This window comes from Chrysemys picta, chromosome 11, assembly GCF_011386835.1.
Source record: "Chrysemys picta bellii isolate R12L10 chromosome 11, ASM1138683v2, whole genome shotgun sequence".
NCBI lineage: Eukaryota > Metazoa > Chordata > Testudines > Emydidae > Chrysemys > Chrysemys picta.
In genome coordinates this window covers 13942597-13960812 of record NC_088801.1, presented here as the reverse complement: position 1 = coordinate 13960812, position 18216 = coordinate 13942597, and the positions used below count along the sequence as shown (strand labels likewise).

The 18216-nt window shown below is 46.1% G+C and overlaps 1 protein-coding gene across 10 annotated transcripts in view; it reads left to right on the top strand.

Annotated features, from left to right (window-relative positions):
• The first annotated feature begins 11650 nt into the window (after positions 1–11650).
• The window catches only part of STEAP3 (STEAP3 metalloreductase), a 45914-nt gene continuing 39348 nt past the window's right edge, over positions 11651–18216 (top strand). For 4 of the 10 annotated variants that reach the window (XR_010591534.1, XR_010591532.1, XR_010591533.1 and 1 more), the window contains exon 1: positions 14294–15558. The gene's annotated coding sequence lies outside the window, so the exon portion shown is untranslated. Of the gene's footprint in view, positions 11856–14291; positions 15650–18216 lie in introns of those variants that run through there. The other 6 variants (XM_065561574.1, XM_065561572.1, XM_065561575.1 and 3 more) reach the window with 4 other exon arrangements.

Sequence of the window (18216 nt, the reverse complement as noted above, 5' to 3'; positions counted from 1 at the left end):
GGGCACATTGATTCAAATATTTTATCACCTCCTTCCTGATTCGCCTCCAGACATTTTCATGACCACTTTGGGCTCAGGAAACACAGAATCAGATTCAGCACTGACAGGTTAATACTGGGTTGAGATAGAATTAGGTCTCATTGCTGCCCACAGAGTGCTAGGTGCCTTGCAGAACGCACAGACCTGTCCTGCTCTCAAGAGCTAACAATCTAATGGCAGATACGGTGTAACAGGTGGGACACACAGGATGGGCTGAGAGGATTACAGAAATAGTCAGGCACTTGGCTGTTACACACAAAATTAGGGCTGTCGATTAATCGCAGTTGACTCGTGATTAACTCAAAAAAATTAATCGCAATTAAAAAAATTAATTTTGATTAATCGCAGTTTTAATCACTGTTAAACAATAGAATACCAATTGAAATTTATTAAATATTTTGGATGTTTTCCTACATTTTCATATATATTGTCCTCTGGGTTGTAACTGAAATCAAAATGTATATTATTTTTTATTACAAATATTTGCACTGCAAAAATGATAAAAGAAATACTATTTTTCAATTCACTTCATACAAGTACTGAAGTGCAATCTCTTGTGAAAGTGCAACTTACAAATGTAGATTTTTTTTTGTTACATAACTGCCCTCAAAAACAAAACAATGCAAAACATCAGAGCTTACAAGTCCACTCAGTCCTACTTCTTGTTCAGCCAATCACTAAGACAAACAAGTTTGTTTACATTTACGGGAGATAATGCTGCCTGCTTCTTATTTACAATGTCACCAGAAAGTGAGAACAGGCATTTGCATGGCACTTTTGCAGCTGCCATTGCAAGGTATTTACGTGCCAGATATGCTAAACATTCGTATGCCCCTTCATGCTTCGGCCACCATTCCAGAGGACATGCTTCCATGCTGATGACACTCGTTAAAAAAATAATGTGTTAATTATATTTGTGACTAAACTCCTTGGGGGGAGAATTGTATGCCCCCTGCTCTGTTTTACCCGCATTCTGCCATGTATTTCATGTTATAGCAGTCTCGGATGATGACCCAGCACATGTTCATTTTAAGAACACTTTCACTGCAGATTTGGCAAAATACAAAGAAGGTACCAATGTGAGATTTCTAAACATAGCTACAGCACTCGACCCAAGGTTTAAGAATCTGAAGTGCCTTCCAAATTCTGAGAGGGACAAGGTGTGGATCATGCTTTCAGAAGTCTTAAAAGAGCAACACTCCAATGCGGAAACTACCACCAAAAAAGAAAATCAATCTTCTGCTGGTGGCATCTGACTCAGATAATGAAAATGAACATGTCAGGCCACACTGCTTTGGATTGTTATCGAGCAGAACCTATCATCAGCATGGACACGTCCCCTGGAATGGTGGTTGAAGCATGAAGGGACATCTGAATCTTTAGCACATCTGGTACGTAAATATCTTGCGACGCTGGCTATAACAGTGCCATGAGAACGCCTGTTCTCACTTTCACGTGACATTGTAAACAAGAAGCAGCCAGCATTATCTCCTGCAAATGTAAACAAACTTGTTTGTCTGAGAGATTGGCTGAACAAGAAGTAAGACTGAGTGGACTTGCAGACTCTAAAATTTTACATTGTTTTATTTTTGAATGCAGTTCACCTGTCTAAAATGTGTAAGGAAAAAAAAAACCTGCGTGATCACGGGGGATTTCAATTTGAGTGACATATGCTGGCAGTCTCATGGTGCCAGTACTACAACATCTTTGGAATTTCTAAACATTATAGATGAAAATTTCCTAACTCAAAGTGTTGCAGCCAACATGCAGGAATTCTATATCAGACCTAGTCCTAACAGATAAAGAGGAGCTGATCACAGAACTAAAAGTCTGTGGTAGCAAGTGATCGTGACGTGAGCACATTTATAATGTGCAAGCAGCGTATCAGTAATTAATTATATATATATATATATATATATATATATATATATATATATATATATATATATATATATATACACACACACTTGATGCTTTAATAGGGTCAGTTTCACAAAGATGAAAACAGTTATGAGCCAAATCAGCTGGGAAGAAAAATTTAATCAGAAAAATATGAATGAGAATTGAGAATCATTTCAGATCACCTTACTAGATGTCCCAAAAGCCAAAATATCCCAATTGACAAAAAGACTGCATTCATTAAAAATAAACAAACAAACAAACAAACAACCTGGCTTAGAGGGGAAGTGAAGGCAGCTGTAAAATTAAATATGTATCTAACAAATGAAAACAAAGGGGAAGTTGATAGTAGTGAATATAAATCACAAGTTAGTACTGTAGACAATTGATAAGGGAAGTCAAGGTTCACAAGGATAAATCCCCTAATCCTAACAAATCAAAGCAGATCCCTACTCCCTGCAGTTTGTAACACTCTTCCAAACATTACAATTTCAAATGTAAAAAGAACACGGGGGGGGGGGAGAGGTTATTTCACCACCATAGTGATCTACACAATACTAATACCCAGATGCAAAATAAAATCATTTTCATCCTCTAATTTCTTTCTTCAGGCAAGTGGCTTGTTTCTTTAATTCAAATTAGCTCTTCACATTCAATTCTCATTTTATTTAATCTTCTTTTTCAATTAAATTCAATTGTCTGTGATCTTCTTAACTTCCTTTGCTTCTCTGCATTGCATATTCAGAGCGGAGACCAATTTTGTATTTCTCCCTTTACTTTAAAAAAAAATTGGAAGATGTATTGCTTAAAAAAGACCATCTTCTGGAAGAGACAAAAGTGTCGTTCTAGCATCCCGATGTTACCAAAGGTTCTGTGGCACTTTTCAGACGTGCAATGGTGATGACTCAACTTTATCTGGATATAATTTGCATCATGTACATGTAAATAATAAGACTAAGGATGTTCAGAGGTGGAATCTATTTTCTATTGGATGAATGCATATAATTAGCATATGGCAGTTATGGCTACCCAAGTGCAATGAGAGTTGCTTAAATAAACCCCGAAACTCAAATATAGCTATAAATCTAGAAGCCTTCTGCCTTGATCTGTCATCATGGAATTAAAGAAAAGCAAACTTCCCTCTGTTTTGCAAAGTGTCCCAAATGAGTCCCTCTGTCTCTGATTTATTGTGCTGTGACACAATTGTCAAGGGCTTGTAAGCTACTATATGATCTTAAACTGTTTATAAAAAGATGGAGTGTTTGTTATTCATCCTCTCTATATTCATAAACTAGAGCTCTGTGTATGATAGACACTTGCTACCTGATCACCCTAGCTCAGTGTTTCAAGTACCATGTCCTGGGTAACAACATGGAAGGACCTCACATTTCTAAAACTAAACTGGATCTTTATGAAGAAAACTATTTGCAGAGATGCTACAGCTGCAGCTAGCATTCCAGTCACGTGCACACAGAGTGACTTTCTAATGCCCCCTCCAAACTCTTCCTTCCTGCAACCTGTGTTCCTCTCTCCAAATTCCCTTAATCATTTTTGCTGCCTTCCTCTGTACCTTTTCCAATTCTAATATATCTTTTTTGAGATGGGGTAACCAGACCTGCACACAGTATTCGAGGTGTACGCGTACTATGAATTTATATCATGGCATTATGATATTTTCTGTCTTATTGTTTATCCCTTTCCTAATGGTTCCCAACAGTCTGTTAGCTTTTTTTGACTGCAGCTACACATCTGATTCAGGGGCCATTGTTCCTCTGCATTTACACAGGTGGAGGGGAACTGCAAAGAGGAGTGAGACAGGAGAGCCACCAGTTCCAGGATGTGCATATCTCACCCCCATCTATGCAGTTAGCTAGGCAGCCCCATCCACACACAAGATTCTGTAGATCAGGGCGGTCAGCGTATAATTGGAGAACAGACACTGTCTGCAGTCTGCTGCCCTTAGGACCCTGTAGAGTTCTAACAAGAAATCCATGTGAGAGGTGGTGATGAAGCTGCTTCAGTGGCATTGCCCCTAATTTACAAAGCGAGTTCAGAATCTGGACCCTTGTCTACCACACAGTTTATTGCTCATTTATAAATTCCAACAAAAACCAGGTTTACAATAGAAATGCTGATAGCTGCTTAGTTACAGTGGAACTTGTGGGAGCTGTTATAATTAGGAGTTTTGGCTGTGCAGGAAATCAAAGTGATTCCCATTCCCTCCTTTAATTAATACAGGCTTTTTTATCTGTGAAAGTGGAGCTGAATTAACATTGTGCTCTGGGCAAAGTGCCACCGCTCCGAAGCAGTCCCTGGCACAGCGAGATTTTCTGTTTCCAAGGCACTCCAGAACATCCCTGTAACTACAAACACACATTTGCAGTTTTTGCCTTCTGACATAAAACAAACAAAGAAAAATATTTATCAAACACCAGAGTATTCTGTACTGAGCATCATAACCGAGCATGGGCCTGTGCAAACATAGAAGATGTCATAAGGAGCATAAGACTGATAAGTATTTAGGAGAGATGAATGTCTGTTAGGTATCTGAGTAAAGTAAGGTGGCAATGCAAGGCCTACAGGCTGAGGCCTGTAAGGTTTAAGCTTAGCCATGCCAGGTCTCAGGTTTATGAAGGCTTGACATAACTAGGTGACCCAGGAAATAGCCTGTGGTAGCAAAGTTATAAGATTACTGTGTCAACAGGTGATGTTCAGGAAAATATGCCTCAGTGTACCTGTCTAGACCACAGTACATCTGATTGTAACATCATGGAAAGTTTTGCTCTCACCGCAGGTTACCCTGGGAACATGTTTACATAAATACGAATGAGATGCTAATGAGAATAAGGGGAACTAAGAGGACAACCTATGAAAAGCAGGGCACCCCAAAATGTCTGGGGTGTGGAAGTATAGATAAAGAACAGGGGGTTGGAACCCTCATCCACATGCATAAGGTGGTCGTAACACAGGATAAAAGGGTTCCCTAGTATGGAATGGGTGAGACGGCCCCAAGGGAAGACTCCAGCAGGAATCAGCCCTCTATCGACAACCACTTGTTGAGAGATCCACCAGACTCTGTGATAACTTGGGGTATGTGAGTATGAATATGGCATTGGCTGCTGCATGGACTCGCTCCGGTTCTGTATATGTTCATGTGAGTATAACTTAGAATACAAACAAGATTTCTTACTTTTAACTTTGTTTGTGGTCACTGTCCTCGTTTTTCGTGTGTTCCTAGAGCCTCCCAATCTAAGAGAATCACTGAAGGTAACTTTCACCCTGTTGATCTTAAAACTGTAGCAACACAGGAGCCAGACTCACTCATTAGGGACACTGGTTTAACACAGAACTATCAATTCAATTTTAAATAGAGGCTACAATGGGATTCTAGCAACAGCAGCAACAACTACAGCTCCAGAGTCCAGCTCATCTCAGCTAACTTCCTCTCTTTCCCCTGAAAGGCCAGTCATATCATCTTTAATAACATCTAAGAGACTGTCAGACAAGGGGTATTTCCTTCTAAAACTCTCTCCAGCTAAAGGGAAAGGGAACGAGGGATGTTGTTAACATGAAAGCCTTACGTAATACTTCACATTTCAAATGCTGTAACTGTTTTTCTTTCTTTTAAGTATCTTTAATACAAGGTTAAGAGGATTGTTAATGGTGTGTTTGCCATGGTACTAAGCGCACTGAGGTCTCCGTTTACCAAACCCCAAACCGTGGCCGACACTGTTTCATGTTGGAAAGTGATGGGGTTGTAGTAACACCTTTGGCCCATTTATTCCAGTGGATTAATACAACAGTTATCAACTGTGTTAAAATCACACATTCCCCAGCCTGGGAAGCAAGGACTGGAACCCTGGACATTCAGCTTGAAAAGCACAAGCCTGGAGCTAAAGGCCAGCTCTTTTAGATGCTAGCAGAGGCCAGGCCCATCATCCCTTCGTGCTCACCCACATTTTCACTCAGCCAAAGCCAGGGTGATACAATTATCCCCACAGGGCTTTCCAATCTAATCCAACACTGATAACAGTTATAGGCCCGGCTGGACAGTATTGCGATTTTCACAGTTTGTTTATCCTGATCAGCTCTGATTACATATATAGTGCCCAAAATAGGCTAGGCCAATGTCCCTGCCCCATTTATGTATGTAATGCAACATCCATCAGTTTCGAATAGGGCCACAGGAAGATTTCACTTTCCATAAGCTAAAAGGTGCTACCTGGTCGCTGTGTAGTGTCTTTGACGTAATGTTTCTGTGGCGTTCTAGTTTTTAATGTTTGGGCTGGAAGCTGTTGTACTTGATCAACTCTAACTCTTACATATTAGAGTGGCTTTACGTTTGGATAAGCCGTCTTTGGGTCACCAGCAGAACGAAACATACAATTGCTTAAGTGCTCCTAAAAGAAACCCATTGTTTCCACTTTACCCACTAGGTGGTGCTCAACATAACAGCACTACACAAAGCAGTCACTATCAAACTTCATAGTCTCATAGAAAGGTAGAGCAGGAAGGGCCCTTGAGAAGTCATCTGATCCAGCCTCCTGCACTGAGGAAGGAGCTGGTAAACCTAGAGCCTCTCTGACAGGTGTTTGTCTGACCAGCTCTTAAAAACCTCCAGTGATGAAGATTCCACAGTCTCCTTTGGAAGTCTATTCCAGCGCTTAACTAGATGTATAGTATGAAAGTTTTTCCTAATATTTAACCTAAATCTCCATTGCTGCAGGTGAAGCCCATCACTTCTTGTCCTACCTGCATTGGAGATGAAGAATAATTGATCACCGGTTCCTTTTTATAACAGCCCTTAACATATTTGAAGACTGTTATCAGGTGCTCCTACACTCTCCTAACCATGCCTAGTTTTTTAACTTTTCCTCATAAGTCTTATTTTCTAAACCTTTTATCATTTCTGTTGCTCTCCTCTGGGCTCTCTCCAATTTGTTCACATCTTTCCTAAAGTGTAGTGCCCAGAATGGATGCTGTACTCCAGCTGAGGCCTCACCAGTGCTGAGCGGAGCAGAACAATTACCTCCCATATCTTATATACAACACTCCTGTTAAAACACCTGAAAATGGTATTAGCCTTTTTTGCAATTGCATCACATTATTGACTCATGTTTAGTTTCCTTGCAGAGGAGCTCAGAGTAATCATGGCTAGCAAGGAATTAGCTGAAGAAGGCAGCCAATTAGTCTAAGAGGCCCAATTTCTGATAGGTTGACATTATACCCCTTTTAAAGTCTGTTTCCTGGAAGACATTGTCAGAGATGGTGTCAGACACCCACAACCCTTGCCTGAAACTATATGGAGTGTGATCCATTGGTGGATCTCAGAGCACTTTGCCCACCTAACAGCCCTGTGTGGTAGGGAAGTAATATAATCCCCACCATACAGAAAAGAAGTTGAGGCGCAGACAGTAACTCTGTGGCAAAGCTAGGAAAAGAACCCAGATCGCTTAACCCTGATTTGTTCTTCAGCCAATAGGTCATGCTACCTCCCTTAAAGCAGGGGACTGTAGTCAAGAATCCCATTTTTTCATATGCTTTATATATATACTGCTTACTGTATTTTTCACTCCATGCATCTGATGAAGTGGGTTTTAGCCCACGAAAGCTTATGCCCAAATAAATTTGTTAGTCTCCAAGGTGCCACAAGGACTCCTCATTGTTCTTACAAAATTCTCTGTTGCTCACACACTCTAGGGCACCCACCCTTACCCAGTTCCTAGGGCTCAAGGCAAAAGGCACCTAACTTTACCTTTCTGTGGGCTCCGGGCACTACTCCTCCCTGGGCTCCGGGCAAACACCCTTTCCCTGTGGACTCAGAGCAAACACCCTTTCCCTGTGGACTCAGAGCTTAATATTTTGTGGGTGTACAGGGTCTTTTACCAGTGAAAGAGCCTTATACAATAATATCCTACGTAACCTCTATTTATTAACAATCAGCAAAAACCAGAATGCTCACGCTACACATACAATGCTCACCACTCCCAATAAGACAGATGAACTTTTCTTGATGGCCAGTCAGGATCGGGTCCATCTGGGGGACTCCAGTTTCTGCACGGTGTCATTGGCAGAGTGTTGAGGTCTGGCAGCTCTGAGCTTGGGACTCTGTCCTGGAGTTGGTTTCCCAAAGAACTTCCTTTGGGATCCCAGTTTATGTAGTGAAACTTGAGCCCTGCTTAGCTATAACTTAACCAATCATTATACTAAAATTTTACTAACCAATCGGACATAGTGTAACAAAATTCCCTAACCAATCCTACCCCACCACCTTAATTAATTTTGCTAGGTGTAAATTAATTGTGTAACGGACAGAAACAATCAAAGTGGGGACCATAATGACAAAACAATAAAGAAATGAGGATTTCACAACCACAACTATTGATAAGTGATTTCTTGCCAGACAGAATGCTATTAAACTAAGTTTTCTTTAACCATCTTAAGATCTGTTTCGTTATCTGGTGCTAGTGGGTGCTATTAGGACGGGGTCTCCTTCTTACCAGCCTGATATGACATTGTTTTAATGTAATTTAGATGGAATGTGAGGATGTGACTTCCTGCTTCTCAACTAGTGGCTGCTGCCTTCTAATCTGGCTGCAGACAAAGGCCTTAGGCTTTAGGCCTTACAATATGGATGGCTACAGGAAAAGGCCTTATCCTTACACTACTACATTCAACGCTATGGGCCGAAGTGAAAGTCCATTGATTTCAGTGGGGTTGGAGAAGACCCTAAATGAGGCACGCGTCTCAAAATGAAAAGCACCTGAGACGTCTCCCCTCCTCTCGTCCCCACCCACTGACAATAAATCATCCACCACTATCCAGCACTGGGCCCGTTAGCTCAGAAGCCAGCCTGAAAAGAGGAGTCTTGTACTGAATCCTAAAGGATGCCAAGCATGAGTTCTGGCAGACCCTGAAGGGAACACGCTCCAGAGCCAAGACCCACATACTGAGAACACACCAGGTTCAGCCTAGTGGACTGACACCGGGAGACTTGCAGCTGAGTAGAGTAACTGCCTCTTCAGCTTGTAGGGGGGGGAGCTGTGATTTGTGTGAGTGGAGACATTTAATCTGTACTAAGTACTGTGCAAACATAATTAATCCTCCTAGCTCCCGTCTGAGGTAGGTGTGGAAGTATTATCCCCATTTTACAGATGGGGAAATGGAAGCAGGCAGGTCATACCATAGCAGATGTGGCGTGCAGAGTTCAGCTGAACTTCAGGGCTTCTCTCCTCTAGCTTGTTCCTGGTTTAGTTTTCTTTCAGATTTGGTCAGGCTCACCATGTCGATCTGGGTTGCCTTCCCTCTGCAGTCAGGTCCCTGATGTCACCAGGGTCAGAGTATATTCTCCAGGGTTTCCAAATATTCCTGCAATCTTCTTTAGAGTTAGTTTGGAAGGAGCTTCCTCTGCCATTCGTGCTCTATTTCTTGCCAGCGTACTGAGCTGCCACTTCCCAGGCTCTGAGCCAGGCTGAGGCATTGCACTTCTTCCCACGTTAGATTTCTAACCTCATGTTCACGCGTTCTGCACATGCTCTTTCTTTCCTGGCTGGAGTTAGATTTATGTCCCGTCTCTCCTCTCTGGCAATAATTAACTCACACTTTAGATCCTACTCTTTGTCTGAATCACAGTCACCCACTTTTAGCTTTTCCGCCTCTTTCTAAACTATTATTACTGAATCCATGCACAAATGCACAGTTCTGGGAGTTAATGCTGCTGTCACCGGCAAACAGCAAATTCTCTTTCAACTTGACTATGTCTCTGGTTCCTGTGAGACAGCAAAAGGAATGAGGCTTTGGCTTTGTCTACACTACGCAGCTCTTAGCCACACGGCTGTGCCGCTACAGCCGTGCCACTAAAAGGCACACAGTGTCGCTGCTGTTTGTTGGCAGGAGAGAGCTCTCCCACCGACAAAAAACTTCCATCCCCAAAGAGCAGTGGTAGCTATTCACACCGGCGCAATTTTTGTCTTTCGTGTGTGTGTGTATGTTTTTCACACCTCTGAACGACAAAAAAGTTTTGTCGTTCAGTTGCCCGTGTAGACAAAGCCTGATGATAAAGCTGCCTGCAGGAGATGAGAAGCCTGGAGCAGGCTTGCTAAACCAGACACCTGGTGTGGGAAGGGAACTTCAAGCAGCTGGTTCCTTAGAAGAGAGCTGAAGCAGTTGTGTGAGATGGCTGACTCTGGGAAGAACTCTCTGGCAGAACCCTTTAAGTCCCCCAGGCTCTGAGGTAAGAGTCTTGCCTCAGGGCAGATTTAGGGGACTCTGAGTTTTACTTTTGTCTGGATGAACCCAGAACCCCCAATAATGGTGGGGATTGGAAGAACAATGCATGGAGTCTCTGAAAAAGGGCCTGGATGAGGGAGAATAAAGGGCAGGGCATTCCCTGGCCACAACAGGGAACCAGGGGGGCAGTCAACTCATTTACATACCAGATACAAGTTAGTCCGAAATGCAGCCTGGCTCTGAAAAGTGATGATTCCGCATGTATTGTGTCTCAATGATTTTCTATATCCGGTTACAAATAGAGAGACATTTGCCAACTACGAGCCTGTAAACGCATCTTGAGACCTGAAAGTCAAGCTGGGTTCTTTCCTTCTAGCATAGGCTCCCCAGTAATGAAGATCTCACCAGTCAAACTAAGCCCTCAGAGACACCTGTGCGACTCCATTGCTATCAAAACATTTGCACAGGTCTGACTGATTGACCCTTTCTTGGGAACTTAGCCAACCATTCTGTTGCTGCTGCACAAGAAGGAAAGAATCCAGCCTACTCTCTTGGTACCGCAGTGGCCCTGCTAGGCAAACGGTTTAATCACAAAAATGGGCATATATACAAATACACCCAGAGCGGAGCTGTTCAGAAAGACGGGGACATCTTTTTCACAGTGACTCTCCAGAGCACAACTGCATTTTGATGTTCCTTTTGAAGTTGCAGTGGAAGGAGGAATAACAAAGAGCCATAGTTGGGGGGAGGCACAGCGGCCTTGCTTCTCCTGCTAGTGAGCATTGTTAGGTCACTTCTAAAAAGCTGAAATCAGCATGAACGTTCTTCCACTGGCTCCAGGAAGATACTTTAAAATGCTCAGATAATTTAATAATGCAAACCCTTTTAAGCCATCTTGCGAGTCAGTTCTCTGAGAATAGAGTGACTTTCCTGTTTCTTGGAGTTCTTTGGCCAAATGCACATGTGTTTTAGGGTACAGCAAAAAAAGGACCCATGGCAGCAAGTCTCAGAGCCCGGGGCTAAAAACAGCAATGTAGACATTTGGGGTCGGGCTGGTGCCTAGGCTCTGAAACCCAGTGTGGGGGGGAGGGTCTCGGAGCCCACACACCAGCCCAAGCCCAAACATCTCCACTGCTGTCTTTAGTCCACAAGCTTGAGTCAGTTGACCCAGGCTCTGAGCCTTGCTGCTGCAGGGTTTTTTGCCGTGTAGATATACCCATAACATCTTTTGTGGCCTGTTCCATGGGCAAGCTTTATTTAGCCCAGTGCTACCAAGAACAGCACTCTTATACGGCGACCTTTGACTCCTGCATGAAAATAATGATGCAAAGCAGGCCGACTGCATAGAGCTAGACAACGTCACTCAGCTGTAGGTGCCTTGGGTAATGTGCTTCCGAGCAGCCCCACTACGCTGCTCTTTCTCTGCACCTACTGCTTCGATCCTACTGGAGGAGAGAGACTCCTCCCCAGCTCCGCTGGGGGAGCAGCGGAGTGAGCCATAGAGACAGAAAGGAACAAAAATTGGGGGAAAATCCTCTCCTCCCTTCCTTATTCTATGGGTCATACCCTGTCACTGGTTTTAAATAGATCTCTTCTCTGCTGGTGCTATTTGGCCTCCTAATCTGCTAGTAGCCTGACTACGCTATATCAGACTCATTTCTCATTAGACTATTTTGCAATCGCTGAGGGTAAGACACTGAGTTTCTGTCTGAACCATGAAGGTTCCCTTCAGTGCCAACTTTTGGGATAATGGAACTGAGCTGTGAGTTGTTAGCGACATGTGGTTGTTTTAATACACCAATTCTCTCCCCATCTAGAGGGAGAACCTATTATCTCCACCCACAGCTGCTTGCAGGGCTTTTAAGAGCCAGTAAGTGCATGGCCATAGATAGCATGTACAGAGGCTCACTAAACCACACCCTCCCATCAAAACAAAACACTTGGCACTGTAAAATGCACTTGCTAACAGAAAACGAAGGCCTGCTTCAGCCTCTCGCTTGTATCGGGTACAGGATCTGTCCGACCCCAGTACGCTGACAGGACAACAATCCGGCCTTCAATATTTAACATCCAGGGGGCACTTTAGACTAGACTCCGTATCATGTAATCTGGTCCTTGGAAACAACCTATTTCCCTTTCCCCGAAGTGACTGGGTAGCTAGGAGCATAACACAGTAGAATCAGAACAAATGCCATATTATGGGCCATGTTGTGCCTTCCAGGCCCAGTCTGTGGTCAGATGCAGTGAAGAGGGGCACACCACCCTGGCACTTGCACGATGCCTCCAGACCCAGAGGGAGGGCATGGCCTTGGTGCCACCCTTTGAAAGGGTGCAGAGTGCTCTGCTTCTCTGTGGGGGAGCGGAGGGGAGGGGCCGTTAGACTGCTGGGAGTGGCTCGAGACTGGTGTATTCCTGGTGCTCCCTGAATGCCTGCCAGGTCTCTGACTGTGCCCTTTGCCTGTGCAGGAGAACAGCACGGCAAGGCCCTCTGTGCTCTCTTCCCATCCTCCCGCTTGCAGACGTGTAAAGGGCCAGACACCGGCAAGAAGCATGGCTTTCCTCTCTCTGCCTCACTGAGCTCCATACTCCCCTCTGCTCTGCCCCATGCTGCAGAGGGGAGCAAAGTGGGATTGGCAGCAAATTGGCGAAATGAGAACAGTGACTCCTACTCACACGCTGTGCATGCCCTTCCACTCCAGCTCAGTGCTGTCAGCCTCTGAGTTTCCCACAGAGATTGGAACCCCCGGGCCCCCCAGGCTGGTCCAATCTCCTCCCCCAGAAATCACTTTAACTTTGCAAGTGCTGTGCCAGAGCGCTGGGGGCATTCTCCTTCTCACCCTCCAGGTTTTCAGTCAGAGGGTAGCGCCTGGCTCAATATTTGGTGGTTTTCTGCATCAGTCATATTACAAGTAGAGAGGGGACTAGTCCCTCCACTATTGCACTCGAGCATCATTCTCAGTAAATAATCAAACTGAAAGAGAACCAGCGAGAACAAAGCACTTGCCAAACTGGACCAAACCTGAGTCCATCTCTTCTCAATTTTCGATCCATAGCAATACTTTCTCACCTCATGACTACTTAGCTTCTTCAGTAGCCTCTTCTGCAGGACCTTGTCCAATACCTTTTGGAAATCTACATAAACTATAGCAACCAGTTCTCCTTTATCCACTACATTATTGACACATTCAAAGTATTCAATAGATTAGTTAGACACCGTTTTCCTTTGCAGAATCCATACCGGTTAGATCCTATCATATCATAATCTTCCAGATGTTTTGTTGTTCCGTTTTTAATTATCTTTCCAACCAATTTGCCAGGTACAGCTGTAAGGCTTGTGGGTCTATTATTCCCCAGATGACCCCTAGAACCAATTTTAAATATAGAGACATCATTGGCTGCTCTCCAATCCACTAGAAGAGTGGCTGCTTTTAATGACAGACTGAATATTTTCATTTGCAGCTCAGCCACTTCATACTTAAGATCCTAAGGACTGCTGGATAGACCACGTGAGGCTGGTGACTTACTGCTTTAAATTATCAGTTTGCTCCAGCACCTCTTTTCCTGACACCTCAGTCTCTGACAGCACTGCATCTTTGTTACCAGACGAGAGCAGGTCCACGGTAGGAATCTCCCCCATCATCCTCAGCGGTGAAAGCTAATGCAAAGAAATCATTGAGCTTCTCAGCAATGTCCTTAATTACTCATCCTTAATTGCCTTAATTACTCCCTTTAAGCCCAAGGGATCAAGAATACCCACCAATTCTTTCACAGGCTTCCTGCTTCTCATACACTTAAAGAATCTCTTGTTACTTGTTTTTATACCTGTGGGTATTTGTTCGAAATCTATCATGGCCCCTTTGAATTCTTACTTATTGCCTCCTGTCAAATAAAAAAAAGTGACGGGCATGCACAGACAGACAGGCAGTCTGGGCTTTTTGCTTATGTGCTCATATAGCCATCCCGGACTTGAGAACATCCCCACATTCCTTGTGTAGAAATCAAGGAAACACGAAGGGACATGGTAAAGTCTAACCTAGGTCAGGGACAAATCATCTATTATCATTTAGTCTGAATTGTTAATAGAGAAACTCTAGTAAAGAATGCAGGGCTTCAATCCTCTTTTTTCAAAAATAAAATTCATTACCCCCATTCCACATGTAATTAACATGTGTGCCACTATCCCCTACTGAATGGAACTGCTCATGTCACATAGATCTCACACTGCTAACAGCAATTCTCCTTTAGTAAGTAGCAAAGGCTTATGCTTGTGGAGCAGGAAGTTCCAGCTCCCATCCTTGCTGCTCACATTAAGTTCTAATCGGTCACTATGTGAAATTCTGCATGGCCATGGATCGGCTACTAGCGTTAGGCATTACACCGTAATACACAGCAGAGTACAGCCCTACTTATCTGAAGGGAGGCTCCGGGAGACATTGGAAGCCCACATTTGGAGAAGGTTTGAGATCAACAGGGCTGTGACCAGCTTTGAACAGTTTGTGCCCAAAATCCAGAGTTCAGGGAAAACATGCTAGCCAGTCATTGCTGTGAAACCTGCAGGCTGGGGACTGAAGGGGAGGCCCACTCAGGCCCCAAACTTTCCCAAGTCACATTCCTTGCAACTGTGCGGGAGAAGAGGAGTTTGGACAGTCCTGAAAAGTTTGAGCTCCAAATGCCCCGTCTTGGATCTCAGGAAAGAAACACCAGGTTTAAAAACCACCTGGGGTCATACACACACTCTGGGTAGCGTCCATGGCTGTGAACAATAGCTTTGTTATCAAGCGAAGACTGGAATGCAGGGGGGAAATACAGGGGCTGTTAAAAGCCTTCCCTGGCCTTTGTGCCTCTAAAATCGCAATCCTACCAGTGTGATGTGTTTGAGAGGTGTTTTGTGTTTCATACTGCAGCAAGTTCAAGGCAGCCTGCACACCTGATCTGGGCCACCTGAAGGAAAGAAGCCTGGGCCATCTCTTGGTGCGGCTTGTACAGTGCCTGGCACACTGAGGTCCTGGCTCCTGCCACAGACAGAGTGGACCACGAGAAGACAGGGAGAAGCTCCATTCACAGCGGGCTGTCTCCGGTCTGCAGCAGAGCAGCCGGGCTTCACAGCCACGAGCTGGCCCCTGCGATGAAACAGGCGGAGACGGTCCCAGGGAAGCCAGCCTCCTTCCCCAGCCCAAGCTCCCAGCTGAGCCGGCCTGGACCCCGGCGAGTCCCCTGGCCCAGTGCCCGCAGCGAGGGGCAGGAGCCCGGGGCGGGCTCGGGAAGCGGGAGCGGCGGCTGGCACATGGGGCCCGGGAGGAGGAGCTCCGCGCCGCGCATCACGGGGCGTTAGTCGCAACTACCCAAAGTAGGCGCCCCGCGCTGCCCGCTCACTGCCCGGCCCCGGCGGAGGTGAGTGCACGGCCCCGGGGCCCGCTCCGGCCCCAGCCGGGTCCCTGTCCCCGCCCTCGCGTGGCGACGCGCCACTTGCCGGCTGGCGGCGGTAAATGGGGAAGGGGCGGGAGCAGCCGGAGTTTTGCTACTGCCCGGGCTGGGAGAGGGGGGCTGGAGCGCGCGGCTCCGTGCAGGGCTCCAGGGAGAGCGGGGCTGGTGATCCCAGCCCCCATCCGATCACCTGACCGCGCGGGGAGGGGGAAGCTATGGCCTGGCTGCGCTCTCCCCCCACAGGCAGGGGGGCTTTGGGGAGTTTCTCAGCCCGGGGTCCGCCGGAGCCCCCGCTGCAGCCTCGCCTGGCTGCTCAGAAGCCCCCGCACACGTATGGAGGGGCCAGACCCTGCGTCCACAATGCGACTGGATCGCACATGGCCACCCCCTGTTCGCGCTCCGGCCCGGGGACGTTGTTCCCTAGGCGCTCGGATGGCCAGCATGATGGCCTGTTGTTACTCCCTCGGGGCCTGGCTTTCTTAAAACAGGTGGGACCGGGCGTCTGGGTCATGCACCGCCCCCGGCAAGACGAGCCACAAGCAACACGCTAGGGAACATCTTGAGTCTGATTTTTCTCTCTCCGGGAGTCTAGTGGGTGTAGTCAAGTAACTTGTTTCAAATCAGGGAGATGGCATTGAACTTTAATTGCTTTGTTATGTGTGCGTTAATCCAGGGGTGTTTGGGACGTCAGCTGGTGTCCGTGGTTTTCGCAATGGAAGTATTTGGTTTTTATTTCAGCTCACAGCAGCCTCTCAAACGACGTTGATTTAGAAAAGAGTTAGAAGTGCTTTCAGGAAGTATCTGCCCTGAATCCTCCTGCTAGCTTCTGTGGTTTTACAGTTACATTTTCCATTTTTTTTTAAGTCTTCACTGTTGGTGTGTAAAACGCCCACACAAATGGGGGCGGGGGAGATTGACAGTCTATACCGGGAAAAAGAGAAACTGACTCTACATTAAGTGCTGTCAAATAGACTCAGAAAACAGACTGAAACCAGCTAAAATACCTTTTCTCCTGCCCACCTATAGCCATCTTAGATGTGTCAACAGTTGGTTTAAAAAATCCACTAGACAGACATGTACATTTTAAATTGACTGTGTCCCTTTAACAATAATTTACCCTTATACTATATATACTTTCATGCAGGGCCCCCAAAGTGCTTTGCAAATTTTACAGTCTTCATGTAATAGATGAGGAAACAAGCCACAGAAGTGAAATGACTTGTCCAAGGTCACGTCGGTGTCAGAGGGAGGAACAGAAATTCCATTTGAACAGAGAGATAATGGCAATAATTATATTATCACCATAGCTGGTCTGTAAAAGGAAGAATGCTTGAAGGCCACAGGGGAGTTTAGTTTATGTTCAGTCTCAGATTAGTTAGAAACAAAGAACAATATATCAGGGTATAAATTAAAGAATCGGCATGGGAGTTGTGGTCTGATTCTGGAATGACTTTTGTTCCTTGCCCAGGCCAGTAGAAACTCAGGAGGTTTCTGAGTGCCATGCTTGTGATCCAGGGAAAGGAGGAAGTTTGCCTACCACTTAGCTATAGAAACATTTCCTTCCAGTATCAGAGGGGTAGCCGTGTTAGTCTGAATCTGTAAAAAGCAACAGAGGGTCCTGTGGCACCTTTAAGACTAACGGAAGTATTGGGAGCATAAGCTTTCATGGGTAAGAACCTCACTTCTTCAGATGCATCTGAAGTGAGGTTCTTACCCACGAAAGCTTATGCTCCCAATACTTCCATTAGTCTTAAAGGTGCCACAGGACCCTCTGTTGCTTTTTCCTTCCAGAACACCCACTGAGTGGATTGGTACTGGCCTTTGAGTAGGCTGCTTGTCCTACCTGTCAGATGATTAACACCTTGTTCGCAGCACACTGAAAGAGAAGGAAGGGAGAAATGGGGGACCAGGTAGGGTTCCTCAGGATCAGTCATTCTCAGCCAATCAGCATAGCACAGAGCTGTGGCCTATGTGACATCCTCAGGGCCATACAGCATGGCATTGGGTGAGCCATGGGCTTCTGGAGGCTAGCCCCCGGCCCAGCCCACCCTTTCCACCTGAGGCCCAGCCCACCCTTCCCCTCCAAGGCCAGAGGCCCTCCCACCGCAGCCGCCAGCCCCCCTACAGCCCCAGGTCACCCGAGCACGTCCAACCGCAGAGCACCCGGCGGGTGGCACACGCATCCCCCCCACCCAGCCCCAGAGTGACAGGTGGGCGGCACGCGGCCCTCCTTCCCCCCCCAAGCACTGGGCGATGTGGCCCCAATGTCAGGAGCCCCCCCAGCGCTGGGCAGCTCCAGCCACCCCAAGTCCCAGCTGCCCGAGCCCCAGCAGGCTTCCCTTCCCAGAATAGGAGCAGCCTGCCTGGGCTGGGGCCAACTAGCGGCAGGAGGGGGCCTCAGGGCAGGGTGTGGCCGGGGCCATGCTGGGCTATTTGGGGAGGCACACCCTTCCCCAGCCTATTATACGCACCACCCATGCATGGGCGGCAGGTATAATAGGCCAGGGAAGACAAAGCCTTCCTGGCGCAGCCACTCCTATGGGACACCTGGGCTGTGGTGGCCCCGCCCCGTCCCCCACCCACTGCCTGCCTACCTGCACTCCACCTCCCCACCCCAGCTCCCTG